This window comes from Lissotriton helveticus, chromosome 6 (assembly GCF_964261635.1).
Source record: "Lissotriton helveticus chromosome 6, aLisHel1.1, whole genome shotgun sequence".
NCBI lineage: Eukaryota > Metazoa > Chordata > Amphibia > Caudata > Salamandridae > Lissotriton > Lissotriton helveticus.
This window is the reverse complement of record NC_136067.1, coordinates 1,015,595,147-1,015,609,589: the sequence shown is the minus strand read 5'-3', so window position 1 is coordinate 1,015,609,589 and position 14,443 is coordinate 1,015,595,147.

Sequence of the window (14,443 nt, the reverse complement as noted above, 5' to 3'; positions counted from 1 at the left end):
TAAGTCCTTACACCTATCAAGTACTAGAACAGGTATCACAAACTCGTTATTCACAGAATTTAAGATAGCTCGCGAATTGGCTGGGTTGGTAATTCTAAAAAGAATTTAGATGGAGATTGTGTAGTCCTAACTTTTAGGACTCCAGCTCTGGTCTGAATCAAACTAGGTAAGGGGGCGATTGGCCAGTCAGTACAAAGGGGATAAGCATCTTACCCCTGGGGTTTATCTACCAACTATATAGATCCCCACAGTAGATGCTAGAGGAAGGCAGAACAACTGGTTTAAGGCAAACTTGGTATGCTATCCCAGTCAACAATTGTTACGATATCTTTAACACCTTGGAGGATATCGACTGACTGGCACAGCGAAGTTGCAACCCGTATCAGGACGAGGATCTAGCTTGGTCTTGTGGTGATGTAACCCTTTTCAAAGGTAGCTCCCTTGTGTTAGAGGAACTAGTGCCTAAGCCTCCTCCTAACACATTAGAGTTGGAACTGTACAAGAGAGCTTATAGCACTTGCAGCATAGCTGTAGCATGTGTTACTATGGAGCAGATAAATGAAGGTAATTATTGTATCCCCTCAAAAGTTATAGAAGCCGATATCATGGAAGCACCTCAATCAAATGTTTGTGGAGATCCCACCTTTCAGAGCAGTCAGTTTGGGGTAGTTTCAACAAGCTGCCCATTGGTTGGGTCACTACAAATTATGTCATGGAATGTTGCACGGGTCAAAAATAAATTGCATAATTCAGTAAGGTTTAAATGTATTCAGCACTACACTTTGATTCTCTTACAGGAAACATGGTCGACAGAAGTCTTTTATATCGATGGTTTTAAAACTATCTTTTCTAAAGCAATACCGTCTAAGGCTGGGAGAGCGAGCGGAGGCCTGGCAGTATTAATCTCTGTGTCTGCACCTCTGACCTTAAAGAAAACCTATACAAATTCACAGCACTTCCAGTTCTTAGTTTTTACCCTCAGAGGATAGCAGAATATTGTACTTATTAATTTCTACAACAATATTTTTGATAACACAAGACAAGAGATAATTATAAAACTGGAGATAGAGTTGGACACATTCCTGAATGAATTGGGGGTGAATATAATATAGGGGACCAATATGGCTATGTGGATGCACTTGGAGATCATATTCCCCATTTCCCTCACAATCTCTATGGCGAAACAATCAATCACGTTATGCATAAACTTAACTTAGAAATTATGGAGCCAGATTTCTATGAGGGAGCTCAGGTTAAATATACATATAAGGGGGCTAGGTCCTCTTCAAGTACTGACCACTTTTTAGGAACTGTAGGTTCCTTGTTGATAAAGGTTTTATACAGCCTAGTTTGCTTAGTGACCACCACCCCCTCTTGCTAATATTAAACTCCAAATTATATCATAGAACGAAGACAACTGCCACTGCAACTAATTTGAACATGCAAGGTAAAAATGGGATATCGATAAATTGGACAGGTGTCGACCCCACAGTTTTTGTGGAATATGTAATCCAAAACAATAACCATCACATAAAAAACATTACTTAGAAACAAACCGTGTGGCTGACCACAGTTAAGCACCTCAGTTTCAGAGTAAATGTGTCAATACGTGGTTTGTGCACAATACATTCGGAGCTTGCCACACGTACGCTCCACTGTAAAAACAGATCCAAACTCTTGAAGACAAGGATGGTGCACAAAAGATTAAAGTCCAGAATGCTTCCAATTTTGTCAAAGTTAAGTCCTTTATTTTTTCAATCTTTTTTTAAAAAAAAAGCCTCAGCCATCGCGTTTCGTTCCTTTCGGAACTTCTTCAGGGCTCAGAAATCTCTTGAGGTTCCAACACAACTTTCAAAAGATTTAGAATATTCCAATTGTTATGTAAGAGATGTTCATAAATATATTTCTTTATTCTTCAATTATGCTGACTTTATGTAGAATTGTGTATAAGCAACCTTATTTCACGTACAGACCGGTTGTATATATCTCTATATTGTAATTAAGGCTCCCTGTTTTCCGTTTTTACTGATTTTTACGGATAAATACAGACAGAAAACCATTTATTTTCTTGTCTGTATTTATTTTTAAATGTGGATAAAAACAGAAATTGAGTTGCTTTTTGAGTATTTCTAAATACACCTTGCCATGACTGCCAGGTCAAAAGCTGTGTGGATTGGTAGGTAAGGGGGTTAAAAAATAAAGGGATTTTAGTAAAGAGGCTAAAACAGCAGTAGCTATGCACAAGGCTGATACTGAAAAGTGCATATTTTCATATATATGCACTGATTTATCTTCTGCGGGTGTTCCTGTCACTGAAATGTGACAGGCATTCAAGCGTGACTGCATATTTATTAGTTAAATAAATGTGGAAATATACCAGTTTCAGCTTTATTTTTTCCACAAAACACAATAAATATGGATAAATACAGAAAAAGGTGACAAAAAATAAATATGGATAAATACAGACGGAAGTGACAGAAAAATAAATACCATAAAACCGGGAGCCCTAATTGTAATTAACACCTGGAAATATTAAGGAGTTCTCCTTTATGCAATCGGATATTTCTAATGCCGGTAACCTAGTGGGCCCAATGTTCTTATCGTTCAAAACAAGGGCATAAATAACCCACTGTCACCTGAGGGATACCTGACAACTGGAATAGCGGTTGTTCAGCTCAAAAAGTCAACGGTGCGTACATAACCCCCAAATTAAAGCAATGAAAACGCCCGCCCGTCTACATTCGTCCTCCCTTATTTATCAGGAACCACACCATAATACCAGCGAGCATAAAAACATGCATGGACAAATCATCCAGTAATATTGAGATTGTTTCGGCTTTCTAAAATATCTCTGATGATATTTCTAAGGACCTAAAGATTAAAAACAGGAAAAACAGTGATGATTGCCCACATTGGTTTAACCATCACTGCTCTAGATTAAATAGGGACTTGAAGGAAGAACTGAAAAGTAAACCTAGGAATAGAGAAAAAATCTCTAGTCTTCTAAAGAGCTACAATCAAGCTTTAAATCTGAGAAAAACTGAAATTAGGGAGAATGCTTGGGATAACCTGATCCAGACAGCCGAAACTAAGAACTCTAAATCCTCTTCTGGAAAACTATAGACCTGAAGAACCGGGATAACCAACTTACTGGGTCTCGGCGGCGGGGTAACCACCCAAATCTTCCATACCTTCCATACCTAGTAAAAGGAGACACAGGAGCCTTCGTCTGCAGGAGGAACCCAGATTTATTCCAATAGCCCTGGCTATGGAACAGAGTCCCAAGCTAGTCAGAGACAAAACCCAGGAGGCTGCTACTTCACTCTGTAGTTTACAAGCCTTTTATACATTTTTCATCCCAGTCTTTTGGCTGTCAGACCATTGTTTACTCGGGGCAGTGTTTACAGTTGATAACCAGATCCAGACGATGTTTGTAGTTAGTGACCTGGTCAAGGCTTGGTACACAGATCATTGTTCACTCGGCTTTGATCAAGGCTCAGTTTTTCAGGTCTTTGTTCAATTGCCTTGATCAAAGCCCAGTCCTTCAAGTCATTGTTTAATCACCCTGATGAGGGCCCCACAGTCAGACCATTGTCTAGATAACCTGATCACTGTGTCAAGGATGTTTACCAGGCTGGGAGCAGGAGATGGAAAACAAGCTTGTTTAAACAGGGCGTGGGTGTCTCATGGCTTTCTGTTGAACTGCAAAGAACAGGGGGTTGGGTGTGTGACAGTTCCTGGGCAGAAATGCAGGCTGCAAGATGGTTTTTGTCGTGTCAGTTTAGAGTTTCCTGAGGCATCAGCAGAAACGACCAGGTGGGTCGTGTGGAAGTGTTTGACACGAGATGGCAATGAAAAAACAAGGGAGTCCCAGTACAGATGATGCTAATCAGAAAAACACTTTTTCTCAGACCCTCCTTTTGCTATTGAGTGGCAAATACTTTTAAGAAATGTCAATGTTCATAAGACCATCTGTTTCTTGTTGGAGCATCATCATCATCATATTGGTGTTGTGAATGTTAGAGGGTGGAGGCTTGATGGTCTGGACACACATTGTACAGAGCACGGGCAGGCACTGAAAGCACAAACAGCAGGAGACCAGGACAGCTACTCCAAAGGCAAGGAAGATGAGGACCCTCCAACCCCACTGGGAAAGGAGGCCCCACATCCAGCTGGTGAGGGACCAGCTGCCTTCATCCAAATGAATTTCGGAAGAAAGGCGATGCAGACGTCGGATGGCATTGTACACTGTAGGTGCGTTGTCTGGGATGTACACGCAGCAGCTGGAGCGGATCAATTTACATACACCACCACGATCAGCAAGGATGACGTCGAGGACCATGCGGTTTTGGAGCGTTATAAAGCAGTCCACCTGTAGCTCTGCTGTGATATTGGAGAGGGCACCAGCTGTTACTGTGATGGTGGCCTCAAGGACCCTGGTCAGTCCTCGTACAGCCCGACTGTTTGCCATGGGGCCCCAGAATTGAAGGAAACCTTTAAAGAAGTCCCCGGCTTCCTGGCCTGCTGTATCCTCGGCTGATATGACGTCCCTAAGTGAGCGGCGCAGGGCGCCCTTCATTGACTGGTGGTAACCTCCATGGGTAGAGTATGTTGGTGGAAGGAGGAAGGCCAGATAGCAGGTACCAGACCAGTTACGGGGGAGCCAAGTGTAGGCGGTAGTGCCACAGATAAAATAGATGTTGGGGGATGACACCAGCTTCGGAGGAGATGTAGAGTTCAAAGCTTTTGTGATATCACACATACTGGTACAAACTTTCTTCGTCCCTAGGCCATGGATGCAGACACAGCCTTGCACATTTATGACATTCACAGTGTCTCGTTCATCAGGCAGTATCCTTCTTGTGCGGAATCTGGAAAATGTTAGTCGAGTGGTTGAGTTGAATACTACCATTTCACTGAGTTCATCTGGTGGTAGTAGCAATGCGGACGAGCTGGTCGGGCAAAAAGGAGCATTGGCATTGCCAGATCTGTTCCCCCAGAAGTCATCCTGAAATGTCCCAAGGATAGACTTGGCAGTACCATTGACAATGTAGGCCTCCTGCATCAGGATCCACCATGCAAGACAAGACCCAGTGATGGAGAAGGGGTAAGGAAAGAATGGAACAGGGTGTATCATGGAATGTGGCATCAGTCCACAAACCCAGCAGTTGGAAGTGTTCATGATCAGCTGATGATGATGCAACATTTGGATGAAGGTGTTGTTGAAGAATTCTGCACGGCGGGGTAATTCATGGGCTGGTAGTGTGTAATACTGGTGTTCTGCAGGACTCGGGGTAGTAGTTGGTGAGGTAACAGAATGGTAGATTAGTAACAGCCAACCAAGGACAGACAGGATGTGGGAGACAAACAGCATCACCACGGTGGCTATAAAGCATTTACTATGTCGGAGACTGACATTTTGTTTCTGGATTTGGGCATTTTGGACGGCTGCCATTGTGCTAAGCCAGGGACCTCTAGCGGCTGTCTGTGATTGGTGGTTGCTTCACTGGGCGCAGGTGCCAAGGGGCCCTATGGCATATCTTAGTCTGACACACCAGCACTACTCTCATTTGGGAAGGTCACAGCCCTACAAGGGCAAACCTTCCCTCGGGGGTGCAAGTTATGTCGGTCGGAGGTAGGAACAGTATGGTTGGTAAACAATTGTTCTTGGTGTTGAGCAGAGTTAGGGGATGGATCCACGCTTGCTTTCAGTATGTTGTCACTCTCTGCTTCTGTAGATGTAGAATGCTGTCTGGCATCGCTGAATGGGACAAACGTCGGAACTGTTTCTGTTTCTGAGTCTCCTTGTCCTTCCCTCACCCACTGATCATAGGGGAGGGGCAGAGGCACACGCCGGCAGTGAGACGAATTAACCCAATTCTTCCGACCTTCTACTTTCACAGCAGTGCAGGTGGCCAGTAACAACTGACGGGCCTGTGGCCAGCGGGCCTCGAGGCTCTTAGTCCGTTGAAAGTTCCGGATCTGGACATATTCTTCAGGTTGAATAACGTGTCCTGGGCCCTCGCTTTTGTCAGATATGGCCTCGTGCACCTGGTGATAAAGAGTACGAAAGGTATTAGTTAGACTGTACAGATAATCAGTTAATACAGGGTATTCAACATCAGACAGTTTCTTAGACCGTGGGACACCCCAGACATTGGCAGGCCTCCCGAACACGATCTCGTGGGGGGATAGCCCTATCCGGGTGTGTGCCGTTGTTATTGTAGACAGTAGGGTTAGGGGCAGAGCATCAACCCAAGTGACACCTGTCTCGGCTACTATTTTGGTACAAAAGGGGGTGGTGATGGACGGAGCCTCAGAACCAATCAAACACTCACACCCAGTCAAAAGATCTGGGTTTGATCCATCACCGTTCTTTAGCCCACTCTGCCACCCCAGTTCAGACATGGCTATATGCAAATCAGTCTGACCCTGTGCCTCCTGGGAACAGTCCAGCCCGAACTGCCAAGCCATGCCTTCCCTGGACCGGAAACAAGCTTCCGAGGACCGGTTTCTGGCATTCCAGCCGTCTTCAGCCCGGCTTGCTTGAATCCAGTGGCAAAGTGAGCAAGGGACTCACGTCTGAGCATACCCTGCCACACTTATGGCGGCCAAAAGTGGTACAAACGGGGGTGGTGATGGACAGAGCATCAGAACCAATCAAACACTCACACCCAGTCAAAAGATCTGGGTTTGATCCATCACCGTTCTTTAGCCCACTCTGCCACCCCAGTTCAGACATGGCTATATGCAAATCAGTCTGACCCTGTGCCTCATGGAAACAGTCCAGCCCAAACTGCCAAGCCATGCCTTCCCTGGACCGGAAACAAGCTTCCGAGGACCGGTTTCTGGCATTCCAGCCGTCTATAGCCCCGCTTGCTTGAATCCAGTGGCAAAGTGAGCAAGGGACTCATGTCTGAGCATACCCTGCCACACTTATGGCGGCCAAAAGTGGTACAAAAGGGGGTGGTGATGGACGGAGCATCAGAACCAATCAAACACTCACACCCAGTCAAAAGATCTGGGTTTGATCCATCACCGTTCTTTAGCCCACTCTGCCACCCCAGTTCAGGCATGGCTATATGCAAATCAGTCTGACCCTGTGCCTCATGGGAACAGTCCAGCCCGAACTGCCAAGCCATGCCTTCCCTGGACCGGAAACAAGCTTCCGAGGACTGGTTTCTGGCATTCCAGCCGTCTTCAGCCCGGCTTGCTTGACTCCAGTGGCAGAGTGAGCAAGGGACTCACGTCTGAGCATACCCTGCCACACTTATGGCGGCAAAAAGCGGTACAAAAGGTGGTGGTGATGGACGGAGCATCAGAACCAATAAAACGCTCACACCCAGTCAAAAGATCTGGGTTTGATCCATCACCGTTCTTTAGCCCACTCTGCCACCCCAGTTCAGACATGGCTATATGCAAATCAGTCTGACCCTGTGCCTCATGGGAACAGTCCAGCCCGAACAGCCAAGCCATGCCTTCCCTGGACCGGAAACAAGCTTCCGAGGACCGGTTTCTGGCATTCCAGCCGTCTTCAGCCCGGCTTGCTTGAATCCAGTGGCAAAGTGAGCAAGGGACTCACGTCTGAGCATACCCTGCCACACTTATGGCGGCTAAAAGCGGTACAAAAGGGGGTGGTGATGGACGGAGCATCAGAACCAATCAAACACTCACACTCAGTCATAAGATCTGGGTTTCCGAGGACCGGCTTAGCAGTTCGGGCTGGACTGTTCCCATGAGGCACAGGGTCAGACTGATTTGCATATAGCCTTGTCTGAACTGGGGTGGCAGAGTGGGCTAAAGAACGGTGATGGATCAAACCCAGATCTTTTGACTGGGTGTGAATGTTTGATTGGTTCAGATGCTCCGTCCATCACCACCCCCTTTTGTAAAACTGGATTCAAGCAAGCCGGGCTGAAGACGGCTGTAATGCCAGAAACCGGTCCTCGGTAGCTTGTTTCCGGTCCAGGGAAGACATGGCTTGGCAGTTCGGGCTGGACTGTTCCCATGAGGCACAGGGTCAGACTGATTTGCATATAGCCATGTCTGAACTGCGGTGGCAGAGTGGGCTAAAGAACAGTGATGGATTAAACCCAGATCTTTTGACTGGGTGTGAGTGTTTCATTAGTTAAGATGCTCCGTCCATCACCAACCCCTTTTTTACCGCTTTTGGCCGCCATAAGTGTGGCAGGGTATGCTCAGACGTGAGTACCTTGCTCACTTTGCCACTGGAGTCAAGCAAGCCCGGCTGAAGACGGCTGTAATGCCAGAAACCGGTCCTGGGAAGCTTGATTCCGGTCCAGGGAAGACATGGCTTGGCAGTTCGGGCTGGACTGTTCCCATGAGGCACAGGGTCAGACTGATCTGCATATGGCCATGTCTGAACTGGGGTGGCAGAGTGGGCTGAAGAACGGTGATGGATCAAACCCAGATCTTTTGACTGGGTGTGAGTGTTTGATTGGTTCAGATGCTCCGTCCATCACCACCCCCTTTTGTACTGCTTCGGCTACTATTTTGGCCATTTTAGTTTTTAGGATGCCATTGTACACCTCTGCTAGACCTGCTGACTGGGGGTGGTTAGCTGCATGAAATGTTTGTTTTATACCCAATGCTGTACAGACATATTCCATAATTTGGGCTGTAAAGTGGGTCCCGTCACTCCAGACCAAGCGGGGCAAACCGAATCGTGGGAGGTATTCTTTTAACAGCACTTTGGCGGTAGTGATAGCGGTGCAGTCTTTGACGGGCTAGGCCTCCACCCATCGGCTGAAGGTACAGACCACTACCAGGACATATTTTAGATTGTTACATCTGTCCATCTGGATGTAATCCATTTGGAGGACTTCAAAAGAGAAGGTAGGAGGAGAGAATCCTCCTTTAGGAGTAACTGTGCCTTTTCCTGGGTTATACATTAGGCAAATCATGCATGTTGTAACCAGCTTTTCAGCATATGCTGGTATCTTAGAGTTGTACCACGTAGGTTCCAACAGCTTGCATATCTCTTTTGCACTAATGTGAGCAGGACCATGGGCCATCGTAACTACTGGCAGCACGTGACTGTCAGGTAACATCCATTGTCTTTCCATAATCGTATAGACCCAGCATCCCTCAATTCCCTCCTTTGCTAATTGCTCCTTCCACACCCTTAGTTTCTCAGGAGTAGCATGGGACTGAATATCAATCACGCTTTGTACTGTGTTTTCAACCATGCCCTCATCTGTCACCCACCTAGCGGGACCTCCTATATACATTGCTTCTCTTTTCCTAAGAGCTGTTTGTCTGGCCATCTGGTCAGGCAGGGCATTGCCTTCCCCAACATCATCTGTCACTTTCATATGGGCCTTACATTTTATAATGGCCACCTTTCTGGGGAATATCAGGGAGTCTAACAGTCTGTGAATTAGGGGGCCATGTTGGATCTTGGTCCCATGGGAAGTAAGGAAATTCCTTTCCTTCTACAATCTCCCGAAGTTGTGGGCCACCCCAAAGGCATACTGACTGTCAGTTTAGATATTTACTGTTATTCCCTTGCTTTTCTCACAGGCTCCAGTGAGGGCCACTAATTCTTCTGCCTGAGCAGAGCACTGCGGAATCTGAGCTGTGTCTACTACTTGCCCCAATGTCGTGATGGTGTAGGCGGCTGAGGTGTTACCATCTGGCCCTCTGAGACATGATCCATCCTCATACAGTGTACCTTCTGGTTCTGCTATCGGAGTATCATGCAAGTCAACCCGTCCCTTTTTCTCCTCCTCTGTCCTTAATATGCAGTCATGTGGGTCGAAGCGGGCATCCTGAGTATCCAGTGGGAGTAATGTGGCAGGGTTCAGTACAGTGCATCTTTTGCTGTTGATGTGGCTGGCAAAGAGTGTCAGTTCATATCCTGTGAGTCGTGCGCTAGTGAGGTACTGTGTCTTGGTGTTATTAAGGAGGGTATCTACAGAATGGGGAACCATCAGAGTCAGGGGGGAGCTCATGACAATTTCCGCACTCTGACGGACCATGAGGGCGGCCGCAGCGGTTGCCCGTAGCCATCCTGGGAGAGCCCTGGCAACAGGATCTAAGGTGGCTGAAAAATAGGCACATGGCCGTTGGTGACCTCCAAACATCTGGGTCAAGACAGCGCATGCACAGCCGTCTGTCTCATGTACAAAAAGAAAACATTGTTTGTTATAGTCAGGAGTACCGAGGACAGGGCCCTCTTCAAATCTTGGAAGGCCTGTGCATGCTCTGTAGTCCATGGAAAGGAACTGTCTGATATGTCCTCAGTGGTAAGGGCAAGAAGAGGTTTGACCATGGCCAAAAAAATGGAAATCCACTGTCTACAGTATGAGGTTAGGCCTATGAAGGCTCGCACCTGCTTTTGTGTTCGTGGGCCCGTCATAGCATTGATAATGGCTACACGATCAGCGGTGAGCTGCCTTCCCTCCTTCGAGAGGAGATGACCTAAATAGGTCACCTTCTCTTGACAAAATGGAAGCTTTTTCACAGAGACTTTTTGATTATGGAGGGCAAGGTGGCGTAACAAATAGAGAATAGCTTCTTTACATGCTGGGGTAGAATTTGCAGCAATGAGGTCATCTACATATTGTAATAGTGTTGAATTATCAGGGAGTTCCAAGGAATCTAGTTGACTTTTTAGGACTTGACTATAGATACAGGGGCCCTCGGTGAAACCTTGAGGGGCGCGTCAGAATCTAAAGCTCCGCCCACCAAGGGAGAAACCAAAAAAATTTCTGCTGCAGGATGTATAGGAATGCTGAAAAAAGCATTCTTCAGGTCTATGACAGAGAAGTGTGTGGCGTCAGAAGGGACCATCGTTAAGAGGGCTGTAATGTCGGGGACAACAGGATATTGGGAGATTGTTATTTTGTTAAGGGCTCTCAGGTCAATCACAAATCGGTAGATTTTAGGGGAGAGAGCATCTCCATTGGTGTTTTTAAGAACAGGAATAATGGGACTGTTACAGATATTGCCATGTGTCTCCTCCACTACGCCCTTGTCCATCAATTCAGATATTATTGTCAAAAGGGCCAGCTTCTGGTTTAGTCCCTCCTACCCTTGCTTCTTCCATAGCCTCTAAGTCAGCCCATTTACCTCCCAATGCCACTTCATGGTCAGTATGTCGAATCTTGTCCCAAATTTCAACCGTACCAAAAAGTAAATCTATATCCTCAAGAACGAGAGTACCTGCAGATATCATCTGACCTAATTCTCTGTAAAACACAGCCAGATTATTCCAGGGATCTGGTAATTGTCCTTTTAACTGTATTACTTCTGACCTTTTCCAAGGAACATGAACCCAAAGCCTGTGCCAGTGTGCTTCCACAGCCCCTCGGCCATTATTTTAGGCATTGGTAAGTGCGTTAACAAAGACAGGGGCCGCCTCTCTCATTGGCATAGCTGTTTCCAGAGGGGTGTTGAGAAAAGCTGTCATATCACGGTAAGCCATTACAGCAAACATAGCGCCAAACATCCCCTCTCCCTGAACATTGCCACTTTGTTGTTTGTGACCTAAGGTCCATTAATCCAGTGGGTACCGGTTTAAGCGCATTCTCAAGTCTTTGCATGACCAAAGTACACATATATTCAGCCCAGGTGGTCTGTTCCATAATCGTGCACTAAGAAAAGGTGGACCGTAAAAATATTCCCGCTATTTATCCAACATTCACACTGCTGACTCTGTAGGTCATTTTCTCGAAGGGACGAAAAACTGACTGCAGAGCGCAGGGAGGCCAGTCGGGGGGAATTCAACAATTTATATAAATCCTGCTTAACTGTAGACCACGGGGAAGTAGGAAAAGGGCGGGTAGGGGTAAGGCCGCAGGGTTTGGGCGGATGGAGACTTGTTGTCATTCGGCAGTGAGGACAGGGTTAACGGGCGTGCTTGGTGTCATAGGAAAAGTCGGGAGGGTCGGTGTGACAGGGAGAACAGTAGAAGGGGCAGTGGGGGCAGGAGTGGGTGGTGGCGGGAGTACATGCGGGGTGTGAGGCGTCAGGGCAGGGTATATTGGGGCATATGCAGGAGGACTTTCTAGCATGGTATCAAGCAAGGAATCACCTTCTTCTCCCCCTTCCATAAGGCTCTTTCCTTTCTCCTCACGAGCTGGATAATTTTTTTTTACCCGTGCCCCATGCTCCCTATTGGCTATTTCTGCTGATTTTGTCATTTGATTTTGTAAATTTTCTCTGGTGTGGTTGGCCTTTGACATACGTTCCTGTTTTCTTTCTTGAGCCTTCTGTTTTCTAGCTCTCTGCTCTATCTATTTTCTCCAAAATCGGACAGATTAAAACATAGACGGGAGCATTTTTCTTTTCATTAATTGTTCCTCTAAGTTGACGAGAACTTTGGAATTAAAGGAGCCATAAAAGTGGCCACTGTAATTCCGTGTTACGTTTTTTAAAATATTTTACCCAGAATGAGGAAAACATTATGGCAGAAGGGCCATGTTTAACATACATCGTATGGCATGGGGTCCCTTCTGGAGGAAGTGGACAGGCTGCCTCCAGCTGGGAGTCCTGCGTACACATACAACAACATAATCTCTTGAACTTACTACTGACTGGCATTCTTAAAAACAGATAAGAGACACCAGCAGGTTTTTTAAAACTCACCTCGCTTGCTTGGCTTTTGCAAAAGTCAATAACAGCAGAATCATACAGAACAGACACCAGCGGGTTTTTAAAACTTCACCTCGCTTGCTTGGCTTTGGCAAACGTCAATAACAAATGGCTTTTGTGAAAGTCAATAACAGAATCATACAGACTTGGTAGATGATCATTCCACCCTTACCTTACATGGGTAGTTCTCTTCTGCAGACGTAGGGCTGTGTCCTGCTCCAGAAATTATTTGCTAGGGGACTCCAGCAAGAACACGGTCATGTGGCCCAGACCGGGTGTGGAGGGACAGCGGGCGAGTCGTTCGGTCTACCGGAATACAAGAATCCCTCGGGTAGGGCGCCTCCGTCGGAGTCTCTCTGTGCACCTCTTCACATTCACCGGGCCTGACCTTTCGTGCTCGTGGAGTCCCTGTTCAGGTGCCATTTGATGAACCGGGATAGCCCACTTACTGGGTCTCGGCGGCGGGGGAACCGCCCAAATCTTCCATACCTTCCATACTTAGTAAAAGGAGACACAGGAGCCTTCGTCTGCAGGAGGAACCCAGATTTATTTCAATAGCCCGGGCTATGGAACAGAGTCCCAAGCTAGTCAGAGACAAAACCCAGGAGGCTGCTACTTCACTCTGTAGCTTACAAGCCTTTTATACATTTTTCACCCCAGTCTTTTGGCTGTCAGACCATTGTTTAATCAGGGCAGTGTTTACAGTTGATAACCAGGTCCAGACGATGTTTGTAGTTAGTGACCTGGTCAAAGCTTGGTACATAGATCATTGTTCACTCGGCTTTGATCAAGGCTCGGTTTTTCAGGTCTTTGTTCAATTTCCTTGATCAAAGCCCGGTCCTTCAAGTCATTGTTTAATCACCCTGATCAGGGCCCAACAGTCAGACCATTGTCTAGATAACCTGATCACGGTGTCAAGGATGTTTACCAGGCTGGGAGCAGGAGATGGAAAACAAGCTTGTTTACACAGGGCGTGGGTGTCTCATGGCTTTCTGTTGAACTGCAGAGAACAGGGGGTTGGGTGTGCGACAGTTCCTGGGCAGAAATGGAGGCTGCAAGATATTTTATGTCGTGTCAGTTTAGATTTTCCTCAGGCATCAGCAGAAATGACCAGGTGAGTCGTGTGGAAGTGTTTGACACGAGATGGCAATGAAAAAACAATGGAGTTCCGGTACAGATGATGCTAATCGCTAAAACACTTTTCCTCAGACCAACCTCTGTTTAAAGATGTATCATCTGCAAAGGTCAACAAGTTAGTTATGCCAGAAGATTGGCTAACCCATTTTGGAACTATCTTTAATCCCACGCAACAGTCTGCAGAAGTAGACGAAAATCTATCCATTACCATAACATCTACCCCAAAGTTAGAAACAATCACTATAGAAGAGTTAAAAATAGTTTTAAAAATTAGCGCAAGTGGAAAGGCTGCAGGACCGTATGGGGTCCCCATTGATGTTTTTAAGCATAATGTAGATCTCTGGTCCCCCATTCTAGTTAACTTGTTTAATGCTATTATTAATAGGGTGTTACCAGTAACTTGGGCTGAAAGTTTGATTGTTCCTATCTTTAAACAAAGGCGATAGAGGTAGCGCAAAATGCTACCAACCAACATCCCTTCTTGATTCCACCTCGAAACTAATGGGCAGAGTTTTTTTTAGCTAGGCTGGAATGTTGGGCAAAAGACAAAAACATCTTAACCGATGTTCAGTATGGTTTTAGAAGGGGTATTGGAACGGTTGAGCAGTGCGTCAACCTCGAGCTGCTTATAGGGAAATACACACTTGCCAAGGAAGGTTTACTTCATCTCTGTTTTGTCGACCTCTCC